The sequence below is a fragment of the Hyperolius riggenbachi genome, chromosome 1, assembly GCF_040937935.1.
Source record: "Hyperolius riggenbachi isolate aHypRig1 chromosome 1, aHypRig1.pri, whole genome shotgun sequence".
In the NCBI taxonomy this organism is placed as follows: Eukaryota; Metazoa; Chordata; class Amphibia; order Anura; family Hyperoliidae; genus Hyperolius; species Hyperolius riggenbachi.
The window spans coordinates 443,934,784-443,956,652 of NC_090646.1; the positions used below are offsets into that span (position 1 = coordinate 443,934,784).

Here is a 21,869-nt window from a genome sequence, read left to right on the forward strand (position 1 = left end):
CTTCCCGACTACCACATGTAGGAGGGATGGGGGAGTTTGAACTAAAAACACAAAATGCTGTTCTCTCAGGAAAGCAGCATCTGGCATTAGCACAGGAAGAGAGTTTTGAAAACCCAGCAAGCCAGGTAATAAAAATCAAACATTATTCCAGCAAAGCACACAAAAACAAAACAAAACAAAAACCACACAGCCCAAAACTTTGAACACTGCACATCATGATACAACCGCAATCAGCAAAACATGCATTCAAAACATGAGCGCTGTATGGGCAGATCGACCATGAGACACATCTCTCTGATGGAAACTGATCAGAGAGAGATCTGTTGGCTGTCCATACACTGCATGAAATATTTCAGGAATCGGCCTTGTGACACAATGCCTCCATCAATGTCCACTCAAATGTTATATTTGACCCTCAGTGTGTTAAAATATCTCACCTGTCCGCTGCTGCAGTGTCCACTGTGCTTCTGCATTCACTCCCCACGTCCTACCGGCATTTAGCACGTCACACGCGCACCAGTGCTATATGCTGGCAGCATGTGGGGAATGAATGCGGAAGCTGGAGGGATGGACACTAGCGGTGAGCACCCACACAAGTATTTTAATGCGTGGGCACCGGGGGTCACATATAACAATTGCGGTGACAGCGGCCAGGAGTTCCGTTGTATTCACACACGATATTGCACGTCATTACTGCCGTGAACACGATTGGCCACGCTGGCCCAAGATTTCCAAGCATGTCTGCCATTCGACAAATATCACCGATCGGGCATGCTTGTTGGGGCGCTGATTTTCATCTGATTCGATCATTATTGAATCGGATGGTTGATCGCCCTCAAGATAGCCAGATGTTTGGCCAAGGCGCACATATGACCCACCATTATGAACTCTGCTGAATGCATTGAATGATTTGCATCTGGTAAGGTCACAGCAGCTGAATCACACAAGAACTGTAGGAGAGGGCATTTTCCAGTAAACATTGTCTATATTTTTCTGCAGTCTATATACTGAGTGACAGATTTTGATGCTTGTGTACACATATACCAATGCTACAAAAGCTGAGCTGGGAACGTTCAACAACCCCATACTACGTCAGCCCCCCATTATCTAGCATTGCATGAGGCAAAGACTGGCACATGCACCTCTCCTATGCAGAAGCATGAAACAATGAGATAATTACATCCTGTGACCTGCATATACAGACATAAAACTTCTCTTTACAAAATGGGTAGCCTCTGGAGCAGGTCTAATTAAACTATATGGAACACAATAGCCTTTTTATACAATTACATGTTATTAAAGTCCAAGTAAAGACAAATGATAGCCATCTTTACTTCTGATTGAGCATTAGGAGTGTCCCATCACTTTACAGCTAATAGCAGCTTCTGTGACACACTTTATGTGAATCATTACAAGGAAAATGGTACCTGTTGCTCAGCTGGTTGCTCTTAGGAGAACACATGTAGAGAGTCGGTTGTGGGCTACGTCTACTGACACTCCGTTACAATGATTACAGGCTATATACGGCACCTACTTCCCTCCCTTCTACCTTTTCAAAAACCAATGCGATCCAATGGAGCAGCACAGCTCTTACATCAGTAAACATTTTGTACGTTACACGTCATCTATTCCTGCCCTCAGCACCATAACCACATCAAGAGGGGTAACGAGGCAAAAAGATTACAGTTTAAACCACGCAGCTGATGTGGAAACGGCTGTGTGCATGTCTTCCTTATTTGGAATCTCACTTAAGACCGCAGGGATTCTGACTGACTATAAACGTCCCTAATATTTGGAATTCCTTGGATATGACAGACAAAAGAGGGATCTCGTCCGCCCTCCCCCATTTACAGCAGCTGCCCAGTGGTAAATATATATAAATGCACATCTGGTTTGAAGGCAGAGACAGAGAGCAGTTATATGCAAAGGCTATGAACACACACAGTCTTACTTTTAGATAACTGCAAATGAGGGGGGGGGGGAAACAAAAAAAAAAAAAACAGTATGAGCTGGAACCCACAAGGCGTGGTTTGCAGTACTTGTCATTCGCTGGCCACAGGCAAAGCACTACACCAGTGGATCCCTATGAGGGTGATCGCAAAATGCAGAATGTTGTCAGCGATCGCGGAGCAATAGCATCAGTGGCTGCAGTACTCCTTAAAAAGAGAAACTCTGACCAAGAATTGAACTTTATCCCAATCAGTAGCTGATACCCCCTTTTACATGAGAAATCTATTCCTTTTCACAAACAGACCATTAGTGGGCGCTGTATGACTGATATTGTGGTGAAACCCCTCCCACAAGAAGCTCTGAGTACCGAGGTACTTCTGGCAGTTTCCTGTCTGTGAACCTTGTTACATTGTGGGAAATAGCCGTTTACAGCTGCCAAAACAGCAAGCAGCAGCTACATCACTTGCCAGCAGTAACAATGTCACCATGTAATAAATGTCAGAATGTAAATCAGGGATTTAAAATATTTTACAATGGGCAAACACTGACTAAATCATTTATACATAATTATTGTAAAAATGAAGCACTTTTTTTATTACATTATTTTCACTGGAGTTCCTCTTTAAATCACTATTGCTCCGGCAATCTACAAAAAATCATGGAACTTCCAAGATTTAGCAAATCGGGGGTGCTTTACAATTGCCAGAAGTGCCCATAGTGGGTTCCAGTCCTATATCTGATTAAAGTGGACCCAAATTAAAAATACAAGATTTCAGAAATAAAATCTATTTTCTAAATTATAATAATAAATAGCAGCCTTTTTTCAGCTGCATGATGACAAATATAAAATATTTTACATTTATTGGAGGAACCCCTCCCTTCCTTTCAAATTGCCGGGATTTTTCCAGCAAACTGGTGGAGTAGGAGGTGTCCGGCAATGGAGGAATTGCTAATGACTGCCCCCAGTATAACCCTAGTTATGAAAAGAGAAGGGTGAAAAGCATGCACTAAAATGCTCATAGGCTTGAAGGAGTGTTTATTTATCTTTGTATGTGTCAGAGTGGTGCAACTAAATATTTTTAATTAAAAAAATGTTTGGTTTGGGTCCGCTTTAACACATTCCCTCTCTCTACAGACAATGCCGTAGTTACAACATGCCCAGCAAGCTCGTGGTGACCCAGAACTCCTAGGATTGTGAATGGGGCTAAAAAGGACCAAAAAGCCCTTTTACTAAAATGCTATGCAAAACAGAAATTTGCCCTTATTCAGGTTGGAGTGAGCATATAAGGTATCCTACAATGCATCACTTCTGAATATGCAAATTATCCCTTTGATGTCCCTGAAAGCTAACCACACCTCTAGAACCGCTGGAATGCAAGGGTGTGTCCGATCGTTAATTGTACAGAGCCACAATAATCCCAATTCCAGCAGTTGTGGAGGTGTGTTTAGCTTTCAGGGACATCAAAGGGACGATTTGCATACCCAGCAGTGATGCATTATGGGGCACCTCATATAGTCACTCCATCTGAATTGTTGCAAATTCCTTTTGGTTTAAAGAGACTGTTACAAAATTTTCAGCCTTATTTCTTCTATCCTATAAGTTCCTATACCTGTTCTAATGTGGTCTTGCTTACTGCAGCCTTTTCTAGTTGCACTGTCTCTGTACTATATCTAATCTTCTATTCTTTGTCAAGCTTTGTCGATCAAGAGAGGAATGCACTGCTTCTGCTGTGATAGGGAGAAGTTATGCATGCCCCCTCCACGCCCCCGCAGGCTCTGTGTGTGTGCGCTTTGTTTATCCCTCACAGACAGGTCTCTGCTCACAGCCAGCCTGTCTGTGACCTTGTGAACAGCTGTGAGTGCAGAAAGATCAGTGCAGAGCTCAGACAAGCAGCTAAAGCAACAAGTGGGAGAAACATTCCAGCAGTCAAGTCAGGTTTGAGGGGAGCCTCTGCACACAGGCACCTGCTCTGATGATGTATTTCCTGTTTGGCATCCATCTTCATTGCTAACAAAAAGAATGAATAAAACAGTGATTCTATCACCAAGAAAGCAGCGGGGAGCGGCGGAAATGTCACAGAGAAGACTAGGAGAAGACAACAAACAGGCTGGTACGTTTATTTATGTAAGATTTTCACAGTACAGATTGTCTTTAAGAAGGCACTCGGTTAAAAGCTATAATTACACTCATTCTCGGTCGCTCTAAAGGCCTGACCACTCAGGCCCTTAACAATTGTTAACCCCCTTGCCGTTCCAATTGTGTCGGCAAGGGGGCGGCGCAGCAGGGCTCGCTACATGATAGCTGCTGAGCAGCGGCATCCCCCCACCCACTCCGATCGCCTCCGGCGATCAGAGTAAGCAGGAAATCCCGTTCAGAACTGCTGGGCTTCCCCGGTCGAAATGGCGATGGGGCGGGATGACGTCACCAACGTCATGGACATTGGGACGTCAGAGGGAATCCCGATCCACCCCTCAGCGCTGCCTGGCACTGATTGGCCAGGCTGCGCAAGGGGTCTGGAGGGGGGGGCGGCACGGCAGGTAGCGGTGAATCGGCGGCGACGATCGTAATATGCACGCAGCTAGCAAAGTGCTAGCTGCGTGCAATTAAAAAAAATTATGCAAATCGGCCCAGCGGGGCCTGAGAAATCCTCCTGCGCAGGTTACCCCGAGCTGAGCTCGGGATAACTGGCAAGGAGGTTAATCATTAGGGTGACAGTTTTGGAAAGGAGTGCTGTACAGATGCGCTGCTCGCAGCTATGCTGCTCAGCCATAGAAAGGGAAGGAGGAACAAAAGGCTGCAAATGAGTCCATGGCATCCTACTGTACAGGCTATAAAGTGACACAATGTGCTCATTCATTGTTTAGTGAGCTACTATGGCCAGTAAGTAAACAACATCATGAAGCATCTATACAGATTGTTCAAAATTAAAATGTCAGCCTCCATATTCCTTTCACTTCAGGTTTGCTTTAAGTCCTGCGGACTCAGGGACTTAACCTAAAGCTCCAACAGGCTTCAGGCCTGAAGCAGCACACTATCCAAGTCACCACTTGTAGGACCCAAAGCCTCACTTGGATCTCTCAGAATGTAATCATATTAGTATCATTCTTGTGCACCATATGCCAGAAGCTGAATAAGAAAGTCTTTAGGGATGTATGTATATGTGTGTGTGTGTGCGTGCGTGTGTGCTAGGGCGCTCTCTTTGAAATGCATAGACTTGTTGTTTAGACTACAGGAGAGAAGGCACAGACCAAATCTCTTTGAGAAGATTGCAGCTTATAAGAATGACAGTCTATGGCTAGCACGTGGCCATTGTCTAGTCTTATCAGGTATATTTAAAGCGGGATTGTCACCATAAAAATCAAATTTCAACAGCAGCTGGTCTGAGTGTATTAAGTGATAAAGATGCTAATCCTGCATTCAAAACTTTTTCTTATGTTATGGTTTGGAGTTATCACATACTTTAGGAGCAATGACCATTTAATTGCCATTGGTTGGCAAAACAGTTGCATGCTGGGGGGTCTTTTTATCTATAATATATAATAATATATTCCTCCACTTCCCTTTATTTCCCCCTTCTTCTAAAGACATACGACAGTGCACTTCCTAGTATAGACCTCAGTGGGAGTGTCTAAAGACTCTGGGAGGAGGGCGGGTAACGAATACACAAATTAGCAAGAGGAGGGAAAAAAAAATGAATGGAGGGAGGAAATTATGTCAGGATTAGCTTCATTCAAAGGTAACCAAGATGGAAACGGTCTAGAATAGGATTCTCTGCTTTTCCTTTATAAAATTCACAGGAATCATAACGTGAACAGTGCAATACATCTGTTAAAGATAACCTAAAGTTTAAAAAAAAAAAAAAAAAATGAGATGAACTCACCTGGGGCTTCCCTCAGCCCCCAGCAGACGATCGGTGCCCTCGCAGCTCGGCTCCGATGCCTCTGCACCCGCCGGCGACGACTTCCGGTTTCGCCGTCACTGGCCGACAGGCATGGGAACGCGAGTGATTGTTCGCGTTCCCTTCCTGGCCGCAATAGCAGCATAGGGGGCGATATACAGGCTGGGAACGCGAACAATCACTCGCGTTCCCATGCCTGTCGGCCGGTGACGGCCAAACCGGAAGTGCTCGCCAGCGGGTCCTGGGACATCGGAGCGGAGCTGCGAGGGCACCGATTGGCTGCTGGGGGCTGAGGGAAGCCCCAGGTGAGTAAATCTCATTTTTTTGGTTGACTTAAGGTTCCCTTTAAGTAAGTAGAACTAGTGTTTATCTACTGGTATGTGTTTTTTATTTCTAGGTTAGCATGGGTGTCACTTGTTCTTTAAAAAGTTTGACATCTGCTATTCAAGGAACTTACAGGCAAACAAAAACAAGCTCTACACAGATCTAAAAACTATTATGGCTGGAGTGAGGCTTTATTTGAAGAGTAAACAGGGCTTCCAATTACCTGTTTGGCAGTAAATAACACCAAAGACCCCACGACACAAGAGTTCAACCTTAAAATGACAGATTCAGATCACTTGCACATTTAAAAATAAAAATTAAGGTATAGTTTCCCTATAACATTTCCAAAGAATACAAAAACTTAAAACAAAAGAAATAATACAAAGTGGTGATGCAGTGCATGGATTTGAATCATTCAGATCGCTCTGCATTCACACAAGTAAAAAAAAATGTGCAGACAGGAGTAAAACAATTGTTTAGAAAAAGCGTGCATTACACAAACAAGGGGTGGAATTATCCACAACTATGTGCCTCATTGTCTTGGGCTCAAAGCAGAAGAAAAGAGGCAAACCGCAAAATATGTAGGTAGTGTATAGAATCAGGACTTGTCCAGCCACCTGTTATAGGTGACTAATTCAGCTGCACATACGTGTTTATGTACTAGAGGCCAATATAACACACACATCTGCCTCTTTCACTGTGTGTGTATATATAGGGGGAGGAGAGCCAGATATTCCCCACAGATAGAAGGATTCCACAGAAGATTCAGTTATGGGAAGTGAGCACCATGCGCCAATATCAGATTGAAAGGGGGTGGTTTCTTGTACCCAAGTCAATTCAAAGAGCTTGGCACTGACTCATTACAAGGAAACAGGAATAAATGAGCACAGCATCTCATATTACAGACTGTAACCAGCTAGCAATGTCTAATGCTACCAGTAAGCTAAAGGTATCCATACATTGCTCAATTTGCAGCATTGATATCCAGCAGATAAATTGATGCTGAAACACGTGTGCAGGGGTAGGGGCATTTGATATCCTAATGATTGATGTACCCCAGGCAGGTCTCCCTCATGTCTCCTCTTTCATCTTCTCTCCATTGCCACCAGGGGCACCACTACACTGTGACCCCCCGTTTCCAGTACTGATGTCACATACACGAGACTGGGTCACGGGGTACAGATGCCCTGGGCGAGTGGACACTAGAGGAGACGCGTGACGGATATGTGAGCTGCTTCTACACTCACCAAGGGCCTGAAGTAGGGGGGAGGGGGCAGGTGGAGATGCTAGGTACATTTTCCAATAGTTTTCATGCTCAAATCTATTGGAAACCAACCCAGTGTGCAGTGTGTGGGCAGGTGATAAATCCCTCTGTTATCAGATTTGATCAAGGAGGGATCTATCAGATGGTCGATCTGGTGGCCACTGGGTAATGTATGGCCCTTTAACCTTTTAGCAAGGGTTATCTCGTGTTAGAGAGCAGGATCCCCTCTCCTTCTGCACTACTGAGCAACACACAGGGGCGTAACAATTGCCCCCACAATAAATGCAGGCGCCGGTGGGGCGAGAAGCCTGAGGGGCTCATGGCTCTGGGGTTCGCCCAGGGCCATTTTTAAGGGTAGGAGGTGGGCACAACGCATGGGGGGGGGGGGGAGGGGAGTAGCAGGCACCTTCGGTTACTCCTTCAGTGCTCCCCCCCTTCAGAAATTAGCACTACAGAAGCTCTGCATGGCACCAGTCTTCTATGTCTCCAACACCGCTGACACTAATTCCCCCAAACACAAAGTCGAGTCAGCAGCGTTGGAGACATAGAAGACCGGCAGCACGCAGAGCTCCGTTGCCTGGTGCCAGGAAAAGGCGAGTTGTTCCCTGCCCGTTGCGCTAATTTCTGAAGGGAGGAGAGCTGAAGAGCTGGATGTGAGGGTGTGGGAGGGAGGAGTGAGACCCCCTCCAGGCTACCTGCATTGGGGCACCAATACCAGGCCAACTATACCCGGATAGATAGATATATATATATATATATATATATATATATATATATATATATTTTTTTTTTTTTTATTTTTTTTTAAATAACCTGCCTGGACTGATATTCTTTTTTTTTTTTTTGTGGCGGGAGGGGGGGTGTTAATTTTTCGTTACGCCCCTAACAGCACCGCTTGGTTAAACATAGATTTTCCTTGTCATCATATCCATATTCGATTGGTGAATTCTTTACGGTATCCGTACCCAGTACTGCCCACCCTACACACTTAAGAGGCACACCCCACACAATATTTTTAAGAGGTTAGATTCAACATTACCAGGGCTATGGAGTCGGGAGTCGAGGAGTCTGAGCAATTTTTGGGTACCTGGAGTAGGGAGTCGGGAAAAAAATACACCGACTCCTAATGAATTTAAACTGTAATTAAAATAGAAAATATGATAAAATTATATATATATATATATATATATATATATATATATATATATATATATATATATATATATATATATATATATATATATATATATATATATATATATAATTTTTTTTATTTTATTTTTTTTACAGAGGGACTGCAGCTGTAGAGTAGGACTCACCAGATTGGGGCACTTTGGCTCAGTTGGTGAGCTTAAGCGTGTTAAAGCGTAACCAAGAGCCCCTGTCACTGTTTTCCTGTTGTGTGCTGCAGCCCCTCTGTTACTTGTGCTGCTTCAATAAAGCAATCCGCGTATTTTTAAATCCAGATGGCAGAGGACAGCGAGGGACTGATTAGACTGAAGGGAGCTGGAGGAAGCCCCAGATACAGTGATGTGAAAAACTATTTGCCCCCTTCCTGATTTCTTATTCTTTTGCATGTTTGTCACACTTAAATGTTTCTGCTCATCAAAAACCATTAACTATTACTCAAAGATAACATAATTGCACACGAAATGCAGTTTTTAATGATGGTTTTTATTATTTAGTGAGAAAAAAAAACCTCAAAATCTACATGGCCCTGTGTGAAAAAGAAATTGCCCCCTGAACCTAATAACTGGTTGGGCCACCCTTAGCAGCAATAACTGCAATCAAGCGTTTGCGATAACTTGCAACGAGTCTTTTACAGCGCTCTGGAGGAATTTTGGCCCACTCATCTTTGCAGAATTGTTGTAATTCAGCTTTGAGGGTTTTCTAGCATGAACCGCCCTTTTTAAGGTCATGCCACAACATCTCAATAGGATTCAGGTCAGGACTTTGACTAGGCCACTCCAAAGTCTTCATTTTGTTTTTCATCAGCCATTCAGAGGTGGATTTGCTGGTGTGTTTTGGGTCATTGTCCTGCTGCAGCACCCAAGATCGCTTCAGCTTGAGTTGACGAACAGATGGCCGGACATTCTCCTTCAGGATTTTTTGGTAGACAGTAGAATTCATGGTTCCATCTATCACAGCAAGCCTTCCAGGTTCTGAAGCAGCAAAACAACCCCAGACCATCACACTACCACCACCATATTTTACTGTTGGTATGATGTTCTTTTGCTGAAATGCTGTGTTACTTCTACGCCAGATGTAACAGGACACGCACCTTCCAAAAAGTTCAACTTTTGTCTCGTCGGTCCACAAGGTATTTTCCCAAAAGTCTTGGCAATCATTGAGATGTTTTTTAGCAAAATTGAGACGAGCCTTAATGTTCTTTTTGCTTAAAAGTGCCATGCCATGCAGGCCGTTTTTGCCCAGCCTCTTTCTTATGGTGGAGTCGTGAACACTGACCTTAATTGAGGCAAGTGAGGCCTGCAGTTCTTTAGATGTTGTCCTGGGGTCTTTTGTGGCCTCTCGGATGAGTTTTCTCTGCGCTCTTGGGGTAATTTTGGTCGGCCGGTCACTCCTGGGAAGGTTCATCACTGTTCCATGTTTTTTCCATTTGTGGATAATGGCTCTCACTGTGGTTCGCTGGAGTCCCAAAGCTTTAGAAATGGCTTTATAACCTTTACCAGACTGATAGATCTCAATTACTTTTGTTCTCATTTGTTCCTGAATTTCTTTGGATCTTGGCATGATGTCTAGCTTTTGAGGTGCTTTTGAGGTGCTACTTCTGTGTCAGATAGCTCCTATTTACGGTAAGTGATTTCTTGATTGAAACAGGTGTGGCAGTAATCAGGCCTGGGGGTGACTACAGAAATTGAACTCAGGTGTGATAAACCACAGTTAAGTTATTTAACAAGGGGGGGGGGGGGGGCAATCACTTTTTCACACAGGGCCAAGTAGATTTGGAGTTTTTTTTCTCACTAAATAATAAAAACCATCATTTAAAACTGCATTTTGTGTTCAATTATGTTATCTTTGACTAATAGTTACTGGTTTTTGATGAGCAGAAACATTTAAGTGTGACAAAAATGCAAAAGAATAAGAAATCAGGAAGGGGCAAATAGTTTTTCACATCACTGTATGTATAAAACAAAAAACAAAAAAAAATTCTTCTGTCTCAGGTTTACTTTGTTACACAGTAGTACTATACATATGCACTCCCCACAGAGCGCAGGGAATCCAATGTTGTGCACATTGAACACAGAGGTGTTGTCTATCACCCATAAACCTGGTTCAGATTGTTCATAAAGAATGTGTAATAGAGGAAGAATTGCCTCATTCTCCTGCAGAGTACATGCACATCACTCTTACATGTACCCACCATTACATTGCCTAGGGCCTGATAGATGTTCTTTGGTTCTGTCTGTACCTTCTACAAGTACTCTTACCAAGGACTAGTTTTAGTCTAAAGGTCCGTACACACGCCGGACGGCGGATCGCTCAGAAACAGCCGTATCAGTCTGACGACAGAGCGTACACACGCCGGACTGTCGCTGGCACGCCCACCCAGCGGGAGGCAACGACGGACCCGTCGTTGCCTAAAGTCCGGCGTGTGTACGGACCTTAAAAGTATTAGAGGCAGAAGATCCATCGGATATCCAGGTAACTGGTATTGTTTAAAAGGGAATAAATATGGCAGCCTCCATATCCCTCTCATTTCAGTTGTCTTAAAATTCCAAAGCATTGGCAGTTAAGAGATACATTTCATGTTACATAATTTCAAACAAGATTGTAATATGCAAATTAGAGGAGAAGGAGTCGGTGGAATTCTAACCTGAGAAGTCTGAGTCGGTGGATTTTTGTACCGACTCCACAGCCCTGAACATTACAATCCAAATATATATCAAATAATGATCAGCATGCAAAAATAAGTTTATGGCCAGGTCAGTCAGGCAGATGACCGGAAACCATCTATTGGCTGACAAATCGTTGCTAAACATAATACCAAGTGCTGGTTTGGGACCAGCCATTGGTGCCAGCTGATCATTTGCATAGTTGAAAACTGTCCAGTGCTGCGTAATATGTCCCAGTGCTGCGTAATATGTTGGATAGATACAATAAATAATCTGTCCCATTTAAATCCAATAAGAAATGTTATGAAGGAGGAAAGCATGATAAAGAAGCAGCAAGGAAACTCCCTGCCGAGCTGTATGTTCAGTGACTAATAAGCTGATCTTACGTTAAAGTTAAGCCTGATACACTCAATTGCCCAATTTTACCACCTGCATCTAGTATGAGGGCCAACAGCTTTTGAACACTATTAACAGACTGTGTAGGCAAGCGCTTATAATACATGGATGCGGAAAAATTGACCAATCAAAAGTAGTAGTGTGAACGCCCCTTTAAGGCCCATACGAACGATAAACGATGAATCATTACAATATCAGCGGGTGGGTACAGTTGTAGCACGTCATGTTGGATTTTTAGCAAAGCACCGCACAACACCATTGATCTCGCCATTCCCATATCTGCTGGAACCCGCTTCATTGCACACGCTAGTTGTCCCTCCATCACCTCCCCCCATAGCAACATATGAGTTTGTCAGCCAGAGTATGGACAGCGTCATGGCTGCTGTGTTGCCCGGCAGGGATCGGAATCCGATACATTGGGTGACAGAGCTTGGCAAGAAATTTTCAGGTGAATATGTAGCCTTAGTTCACACTGCTAAACAGTATTGATTTTTCAGCGGTCTTGCTTATGTTCAGACAATGAGAAACGCACGCTTAAAAGAAAAATACTGAATACAGCGCGTTTTTGATTTTATGCATATCACAATGCTGTAGTGAGAATGCTCACATAGGGTTTCATTGACACAACACTTTGCTGCTTGCCGGTTTTGCCATTCATAGAGGTAATACGTGTATAGAGAACATGCTTGTCTCACCTAGACAAAACATATGCACAGACTAGAATTCCAATGCAATAAACTATGTTTACTGTACAAGACTCACTGAGATCAGAATCACTGGGACCTTCCCACCAAACAAACAAGGACTACCTATATAAAACTTGGTATGCTTCTGACCACCCAGCAAGATATCTATGACCAATGTAATGTCTACACTTGGAAGATTAACCAACCTCCTCCACCTTTTCAGGACTAGACTTGTTGCTGTCAGTTTGCAGCTAGTAGTAACAATGTAAAACGTCATTTTTTATGGCCTTAATTTGTTGCAGTTTTGTTTAATTAATGTTGCACTGTTAACATCAGTCACAGTGCAATGTGAAGGAAACGTATGGGGATGCATCTTTTAGCTGTGAAGATAGGTGGCTTAATTTACGTGTATCAAATGTGACTGTGTCGCAACCAGCAGTTATGCCAAGCTGTATGCACCGCTGCCTGTGGGAATGGGCCAGATGGCTGCATCCACTGCTTGGGACCCACTAGCAGCGCTTTTCTAAGCACTTTTGATTTGAAAAGCTCATGCTAATATAATGATATGTGTGTGATTCCACTTGAGGGATGTCTCCACATGAGGGAATCTCCCATAGCATTACATTAACAAGCGCTTAGAAAAGCACTGCTAGTGGGTCCCAGGCTTAAGGGCTGGCAGCTTTTTGGGATCGCTTCCAAACATTAGCGATTTCCCAAAACGCTTTGCCAATCTAAGTGGATGGAGCAGATCCCACTGGAGCAATTGCGATTAGGGAAATTCGCAATCACGGGACATGCAGCATTTTGGGAGCAGTTCCACTCTAATGTATTGTATAGGAGCAGAGAAATCGCTTTTTGTTAACGATTGTGTTAGCGCTTTGTAGTGGGTCCCAGCTTTTTGCACATTTGCATTTAAACATGCATCTCCTCAGCAGCAATGTAATACTTTTCAAAATAAAATGCACACAGAAATAGCAACATGCTGTAAGCTTTTATCAGAGCATGAAAAAAAAAAACCTCATTAGCTATGAACCAGATAACCGATTTATATGGGCTGTGAAATTTCATGCATAAAAGATTCTGTAAATGTGTTTGGTGGTTTCTGCTGGCCATTAGTACAGTACAAGAGATGACTCATCAGTGAAGAGGTAGGGAATCATTGTTAAAGAGGAGCTGTTAGGTATAGGGTCTCAGAGAAAATAAACACATATATCAGTAGCTAAACATTGGCTGTACTTGCATTACATATGCATTTCACTGTCCACGTTTGGATTTCACAGAAGTTTTATATAGTATTTGCAGAGAATGATGCTCCAGACAGCTTATGGCAGGTTCCATGTTTGTCTGTCTCCTATGAAGCCAAATGTGTGGTCATGTCCTGCCTGCTTCCTGATGAATTCACTCACACAAAAGATCAGTAATGTAAAACACTACTGTGCAGTGAATATTAATTAGCCATGTGGCTAGGAACAATAGCGGACTCCTGCAGTGTACTCTGCCAGGAGTTTTTTCAATGTTGTGAGCTGCTGCTTTTGTAACACGAGCCCTGTAACTTATCAATAGCAGCCGAGGGGATGGTCCCAGAATGCTTTGCTGTATGGTATGCGGCTCTCGGCTTCTTAACCACCCTGGCGTTCAGTTTCCCCAGGATTTCCGTGCAAAAAGTGTTTCAATTAATTTCCAATAATTTGCAACCATTTTTTTTTGCAACCAATTTTTTTTAATATTAAATTTAATACAGATTATTGTATTGAATTCAATTTAAAAAAAAAAGTGTTTTCTGCAAGATGTTGATGACGCTGTGTGACCCTGGTGTCATCAACGCCGATCAACGGGGGACATGTGATCGCTGAGGAAGAAGCAAAATCCGCCAAGGGACATGGAAGAAGACACTGGGGAAGCTATCAGAGGTACGCGACGAGGGATCAGCATGCCAATGGTGAGTATAAGACCCAGATGTATAGGTAGAAGATGTGCAGCCAGGTATAGTTAGCCAAGTATAGTTAGCCAGGTATATAGTGAGCCAGGTGTTTAGCCAGGTATATAGCGAGCCAGATGTTTAGCCAGGTATATAGTGAGACAGGTGTTTAGCCAGGTATATAGTGAGCCAGGTGTCCCCCTCCCGATCCTCCCCCCCCCAGCACGCTGTGGGTAGCGATCTGTGCTACCCACAGCGTGCAGAACAAGCATCCAGCCACCCTAGGGAATCCCTGGGCAGCCAGCGGGGCAGAGAATGTGCGGGGGGGATCCCCCTTGTATGTGGAGGCTGTGCTGGCGGGGGATCCCCCTCTGTGCGGGCGGGGGGAACCCCTTTATATGGTGGCTGTTGCGGGCAGGGGATCCTCCTCTGTGCGGGCGGGGGGATCCCCCTTCTATTGTGGCTTTTGCGGGCGGGGGGATCCCCCTCTGTGCGGGTGGGGGGATCCCCCTTCTATTGTGGCTTTTGCGGGCGGGGGGATCCCCCTCTGTGCGGGTGGGGGGATCCCCCTTCTATTGTGGCTGTTGCGGGCGGCCTATCCCCCTCCCGATGTCCCCCCTCCCGATCTCCTCCCCCCCCTCTCTAAGCCCATTGAGTAAATAGATTTACTCACCGAGGGCTTTCTCCAGCGACGGCAGCAGCACTTCCTCCTCCATCTCCGAAGTCTCATTCTCTGTACAGTTACATTACGAGACTTGGTGACGTCACCAAGCCTCGTAATGTAACTGTACAGAGACCGGGACTTCGGAGATGGAGGAGGAAGTGCTGCTGTCGTCGCTGGAGAAAGCCCTCGGTGAGTAAATCTATTTACTCAATGGGCTTAGAGAGGGGGGGGGGGGAGATCGGGAGGGGGGACATCGGGAGGGAGGGGGAGGAGGGGGATAGGCCACCCGCAACAGCCACAATAGAAGGGGGATCCCCCCCACCCGCACAGAGGGGGATCCCCCCGCCCGCAAAAGCCACAATAGAAGGGGGATCCCCCCGCCCGCACAGAGGGGGATCCCCTGCCCGCAACAGCCACCATATAAAGGTGTTCCCCCCGCCCGCACAGAGGGGGATCCCCCGCCAGCACAGCCTCCACATACAAGGGGGATCCCCCGCACATTCTCAGCCCCGCTGGCTGCCCAGGGATTCCCTAGGGTGGCTGGATGCTTGTTCTGCACGCTGTGGGTAGCACAGATCGCTACCCACAGCGTGCAGTCAGGCGTCCAGCCATCCTGGGGATAAGAAAAAAATGCAGCCGGCGGGGCAGAGAAACAGGAAATTTCCCTGTCGGCATGGACGAGCTCAGCTCGTCATTAACGTTTTTTGCACGTTTTTGCTGGACGAACTCAGCTCGTCCATACCGCCAGGGAGGTTAAGAGCTTGGGTCTAACAGCTTTGCTGATAAGCACACATCAAAACTAAACTTCAGTATTGCCTTGTTGGCTTCCTTCTAAACTGTTTAACACAGGAGAATAGATGTTTAAATTAGCTTTTGCAGCCTGACAGTTACTCTTTAAGCCTCATACTCATCACAACGACCTAGGAAGAGTGATCCAGCCATGTCTCCCTCATGACGAGCATCCAGCAATTCATCTACCTGCCAGCGGGTATGCGCGACATCACAATGGGCGCAAATGAGAAGTCAAGCATTCGCAGTACTTTGCGCGGTGTCGTCGGAAATCTGACAGGTACGATCCACCATGTCAGTCACTTACTGCAGTCACCTAAGCAACGTTTGCGTGATAGTGCACCTGTACCCACGTTGCGATAAAAGACCGCTTGTCGCTAAAAAAAAAAAAAAAAAAGCATTGGTCGTCGGGAAAATCGTAACGTGGGTACATAGCTTTAGGCCCGGTTCACATTAGCGTTCGCTGTCCGGATTCGCCGGGCCGGTTCCGGACCGTATACTGTACAAACGGAACGGACGTTCGGCATAGCAATGCAAAGTCTATGCGACCGTACACACGCATCCGTTCCGTACGGACCGGATCCGAACTCCGGACACTTTTCCAACATGTGCCATTTTTAAGGTCCGGATCATCCGGCCGACGCACCCGGAGCGGAGCCTGACTGCACCGTCCAGCAATAGAAACCAATGGGGAAAGGAAAGCACAGAACACACTGGCTATAAAAACCGGACGTTCTACCCCACTTCCTATGCGTTTTCTAGCGGCCATTTTGGATGGGGACACAAGGGCACAGCATTTCTGGAGTGGAGCAGCAGTGACTTTGTGCTGGAGCTGTTTGGCAGAATGGGCTGGTGCACACCAGAGCGGTTCGGCTGCGTTTTGTGATCCGCTTGCGGCTGCGGATACGCTTGGGTAATGTATTTCAATGGGCTGGTGCACACCAGAGCGGGAGGCGTTTTGCAGAAACGCATACTCCCGGGCTGCTGCAGATTTTGGATTGCGGAGGCGTTTCTGCCTCAATGTTAAGTATAGGAAAAACGCAAACCGCTCTGAAAAACGGCACTTCAGAGCGGTTTGCCAAGCGTTTTTTGTTACAGTAGCTGTTCAGTAACAGCTTTACTGTAACAATACATGAAATCTACTACACCAAAAACGCTTCACAAAACCGCAAAATGCTAGCTGAAACGCTACAGAAAAAGAAGAAAAAGTGTTTCAAAATCTGCTAGCATTTTGCGGATCTGCTAGCGGTTTTTGGTGTGCACCAGGCCTATATCGGACGTGGAGGTGAGGCCCTACACAGCGGAGGACCTGATTCTACAGGTGCAGCTTCTGCTGACCTCCCAGACCCCAGGAATTTATATAGTGTGTTATCTCTTTAAAAAAAAACGGATCCGGATTGCAGCCGTATTCATACCCGATTGAAAACGTATGCAAACGGACCGGATCCGGATAGGCACCGGACAGGTCTGGATCCGGTCCGGACATCCGGTCCGTTTTTCCCAAAAACGCAAGTGTGAACGGGGCCTTAGGGATAGGTGTAGAGCTAGTTTTCAGGAAATGGCTAATGACTGTCACTGCTCCATCTCCTCAGACTGTCACATGGATCCTACTATAAAGGTAGGGGTCACACACATTGTCCCACAATGCGAAAATGCATATAATAATTACCTATGTGGATGCGCAGTAAACTGGGGTGGGGGTAAATGTGCGTTTTTCTGTTGTGGGAAAAAAAAAAAAAAAACTGGCCTGTGCATGCGATTCCCTATTGCTGACAGTAAATTGCTGTCAGCCAAACGTGCCAATACTGTCAAGAATCGTCCAAAGGAAACCCGCAGCAGTCTTAGCCAGACTTATGCGTCATCCCTGTCTAAAGCAGTGACTCTGGGAACAGGCACTGACTGTTCTTCCTGTATTCTGTCTCACCTGATTGACCCACTCAGCGCGCTAAAGCGTGTGAAGTAGAAAAAATAGGCTGCAAGCAGTTTCAGAAACTTTGACCAATGAAAGGGGCATTATGACCACTATTTTTCTTCTATACACTGTTTATATTTATGCATTATGCAGGGTTCACACTTGAGCCTGAGGAAACCGGCAGCAATTTCCACGGATGAATCTGCGGTGTCTGCTGAGTCTTGGCTGATAGCAGCTGGTTGTCAGCTATAGGGAATCGCACGCATTGTGTGAGAAAAAGCAGCACTGACGGTATTATTTTTACCCACAGTGGGAAACCACACATTACTTCCACTGCACCGCGCTTCTACATGGGGAGGCATTATGTGCCTTTTCCTGGTGCGGGAAGACTGCTGCAATTGGCAAATGTGACCCGTCTTACTGCTATTACATTTTGTCTTGCTTAACCTTGGTTTAAGTTGGGCTTTAGGCTGTGTTCCCACTTGAGCCAGACCACGTGGCCAGCAGAAACAAATGGTCTGCTGTGGTCCGGCTCTAGCCCGGGGCAGATGCACTCCCCCCGTATACTATATGGGGGAACGCATCTGCCAGGCATGGGATTCTTGCAGACTGCACAAGAGTGCGGTCCACTTACTAACGGATCCCTTGCAGCATGCCAAGTGTGAATGGCTCCTATGTATACCATAGCCGTTCACTCTCCGTTTAGCAATGAGCGGAGAACGAACAGAGCCAAGAGTTGTTACGTAAAACCTAAAGTTATAGAACAGGTTCCAACAAAAGAAACATATCAATTTCACTGTTAAGAACTGTGGGAGAAATGATTTGAAATGAGATCTATTTGCAAGCAGAGTTCTCTCCTCCCTCTAATTAACTGTCTGGGGTAGAATTGTGACTCCTTGCTGGAATGCAGCTAAATCACTTCACAGACTCCACAGATGGAATAGCATAAGATTCTAAAAACAGATAGCTTGCACAGCTAGATAAGCACAGAACATAATGATACCTTCTTCCAGGTTAGCTTTCCTCAAGGGTGTGAAAAAGGTGTTGAACAGTACAGTGATCTAATATTTTAACACTTACATATTTAAAGGAGAAATGCATGCTAATAAAAGAACAGCAACCATACCATGGACAGCATATGGTGGCTCTTATGCTGGGCATACATGGCTAGATAGTGCGCCGGTATCGAGCCAGCGGCTCGATGCCGCGCGTCACCGCTCGTCCAAGGGCGCTTTCTGATCATCGTTTTTTTCTATTGTTCTGCCGGCCGGTATCGAGCGCGAAATCGATCTGGCGGGCAATCGGACCTGTCGGAAATTATCAATCGAGCCATCAACGGCTCGATTGATAAGAAGAAACGAGCCATGTATGCCCAGCATTAGGCCCCTTTCAGATAGGTGGCTGAACTGCCCGTTTGCAAAGCAGTTCAGCCTCCTGTCTGCTGCCCACCAGTGCAATTTAATTGCAATCGCATTTCAATTTACACCATGCGATTGCAGTTGAGCTACTATACTTAGTATAGTAAAGCTCAATCACATTCAAAACACAGGACGACGATTGCGTTTTGACCAAAATCGCATCGCACTAATGGAAATTGCTGCTGCAGTTTCCATTAGTTTAATGTACCTTTCTGAAAATAATCTATTCAGATGGCATTGATTCCTACAATGCACTGCACATCAATTTACAATAGATTCCAAGGCCCAGTTCACAGTGGTGCGTTGCAATTTACTGGCCGCTCTAACATGGCTTATTGAAATGAACCAGCTATGCCAGGTTAACAGCGTGGCAGTAATGTTGCATTATGGTTATGCACTGCAATGCGTTACCAAACATCGCGCATGTCAACAGATACAGTGAAGAGTACTTTTCATTGGCTGCATGCTTCACTATATGGGAAGCAATGCAGTTCTGAATGTGAGCCTTGCTTCAAGGGCATAAAGAGAGAGATTTAAATATTTGTGAGCAATGCATCATGGGAAACCCCAATTCCCCACTTAAAGAGAACCTGAACTGAAAATAAAAACTCAAAAAAAAACATACACAGGTCATACTTGCCTCCTGTGTAGTCTACTCCTCAATCTCTTTCTCCTCTCCTGCGTCCCATTTGTCCACTGTGATCAATGGAATTCTCTGTCCTCCATTTTAAAAATGGCCATTACCCCCTAACAGCTTCCTTGTCAGCACACTGTTAACCTCCTTGGCGGTATGAAAAATACCGCCAGGAGGGAGCGCAGCAGTTTTTTTAAAAAAAAAAAAATTTTTTAATCATGTAGCGAGCCGAGGGCTCGCTACATGATAGCCGCTGCTGAGCGGCACCCCCCCCGCCCGCTTCGATCGCCTTCGGCGATCTCCGATCAGGAAATCCCGTTCATAGAACGGGATTTCCTGGAGGGCTTCCCCCGTCGCCATGGCGACGGGGCGGGATGACGTCACCGACGTCACTGACGTCGGGACGTCATTGGGAATCCCGGGCCACCCCTCGGCGCTGCCTGGCACTGATTGGCCAGGCAGCGCTGGGGTCTGGAGGGGGGGGGGGGGCCCGCGCCGCAGCAGATAGCGGCGATCGGGCAGGGGCCGGCGGCGATCAGAGTGCTGGCGCAGCTAGCAAAGTGCTAGCTGCGTCCAGCAAAAAAAAAAATTATTAAAATCGGCCCAGCAGGGCCTGAGCGGCACCCTCCGGCGGCTTACCCCGTGTCACACACGGGGTTACCGCCAAGGAGGTTAAACTGTAATATCACCCACTTGAGCCATAGGGAAACATGGACATTACCTTGCACATTCAGTTGTAACTGACAGCAGCTGATATATAATTGACAGCAACTGGTATATTTCAGTTCTGACAAAATACTGTCAGAACTGGTAGGGATCACTGTAAGAAGAAAATAGTGAGCCTCTGAGATGAACTGAAAGTGAGGTTAGTAGGTAATATTCATTTGCAGCTAAGTCATGTGTTTATTTTAAATAATTTTCCTCGCTTCAGGTTCCCTTTAAAGAGAACCTGATTCGAAACTCTGGTTCTGAAACAAATACTTACCCAAGAAGAATGAAGCCTCTGGATCCTGAGGAGGCTTCCCTCGATGTCCACTATTGCCGGGACCCTCCAGCTGACCAACGCAGTATGGCCATGCACGTGCTTGAAGAGGAGCGCATCTCCGATCAGATTAACGGCAATCCCTGGTCGGAAATCTTTGGAGGGTGTGCACTTAGCAATGGGGGACCGGAGGATGCCAAGGGAAGCCTCTATAGGATCTCATTTAGGTGTCATAAGCAGGGATAAAGTTATTGCTGATTAAGTAGGGATATAGCTAAAATGTCAAAACTGCTCTAGTACATAAGTTATAAACAATTTTCATGTTAATGCTGCTGAACAAAATTACTGGTGCTCTGCAGCCCCATGACGAAAAGGTTAACCTGACAGATGCAAGTTACATTACACAGAAAGTGTGGTAGATAAAAGCAGACAGCTGTCTCTGGACAACCCTCGTATATTCAACCCCACATTTTCTTACTACAGTAGTTGCAACTTATGCTTCTGGGCTTCTGGTAGCCAATGAATGCAAACATCCCCAGCATCCTTTGTGCAATGTAAAAATTTATGCTGAACCAAAAGGCATTTTTATCCAATCACAGCTAACTTTGTATACACTATCTATCTATCTATCTATCTATCTATCTATCTATCTATCTATCTATCTATCTATCTATCTATCTATATATATATATATATATATATATATATATAAAGCTTGGGAAGGTTTTTTTTTTTTTTTTGTAGCCTTCGTGTATGCATTAAGATTGTTAGTACTGTATATATTTGATAAAGCCATTTGCACAGGAAAAGCACAGCATACTTGTGCTATGCTGTATTTTGTTGATAGAACACACCAATGTGATACTTCTGCAGGCACAAGTTTACTCATAGCATTTAGTACAGCAGCTTTAGAGAATTCCACTAAAGCATTGCTAGCTGAGGGGAACATAAGCAACATCAAATTCCCACAGTGCAAGAATTCCCCACAGGAAACATTAATAGCCGTTTTCAAAGCAGAAGTGCCTATAGCAGACGGAAATAAGTGGTGTTCAATGGAAAGCTGTCAGAGCCAGTGAAATGACGGGATGTCTGCCCTGGCACCCCAGCCATGAACAGCAAAACGTACTACAGGTAGAAACACAAATATTGTCTCTCAGCCAATTATAACAGTACAAGCCT

At 45.3% G+C, this 21,869-nt stretch overlaps 1 protein-coding gene across 3 annotated transcripts in view; it reads right to left on the reverse strand.

Annotated features, from left to right (window-relative positions):
* SPECC1L (sperm antigen with calponin homology and coiled-coil domains 1 like) overlaps nt 1–21,869 on the reverse strand; it is a 126,794-nt gene that overhangs the window by 100,981 nt on the left and 3,944 nt on the right. For 2 of the 3 annotated variants that reach the window (XM_068238322.1, XM_068238319.1), the window contains exon 1: nt 1,428–1,446. The exons of the other annotated variant lie outside the window; for it this stretch is intronic. The gene's annotated coding sequence lies outside the window, so the exon portion shown is untranslated. Of the gene's footprint in view, nt 1–1,427; nt 1,447–21,869 lie in introns of those variants that run through there. 3 annotated transcript variants of the gene reach the window in all.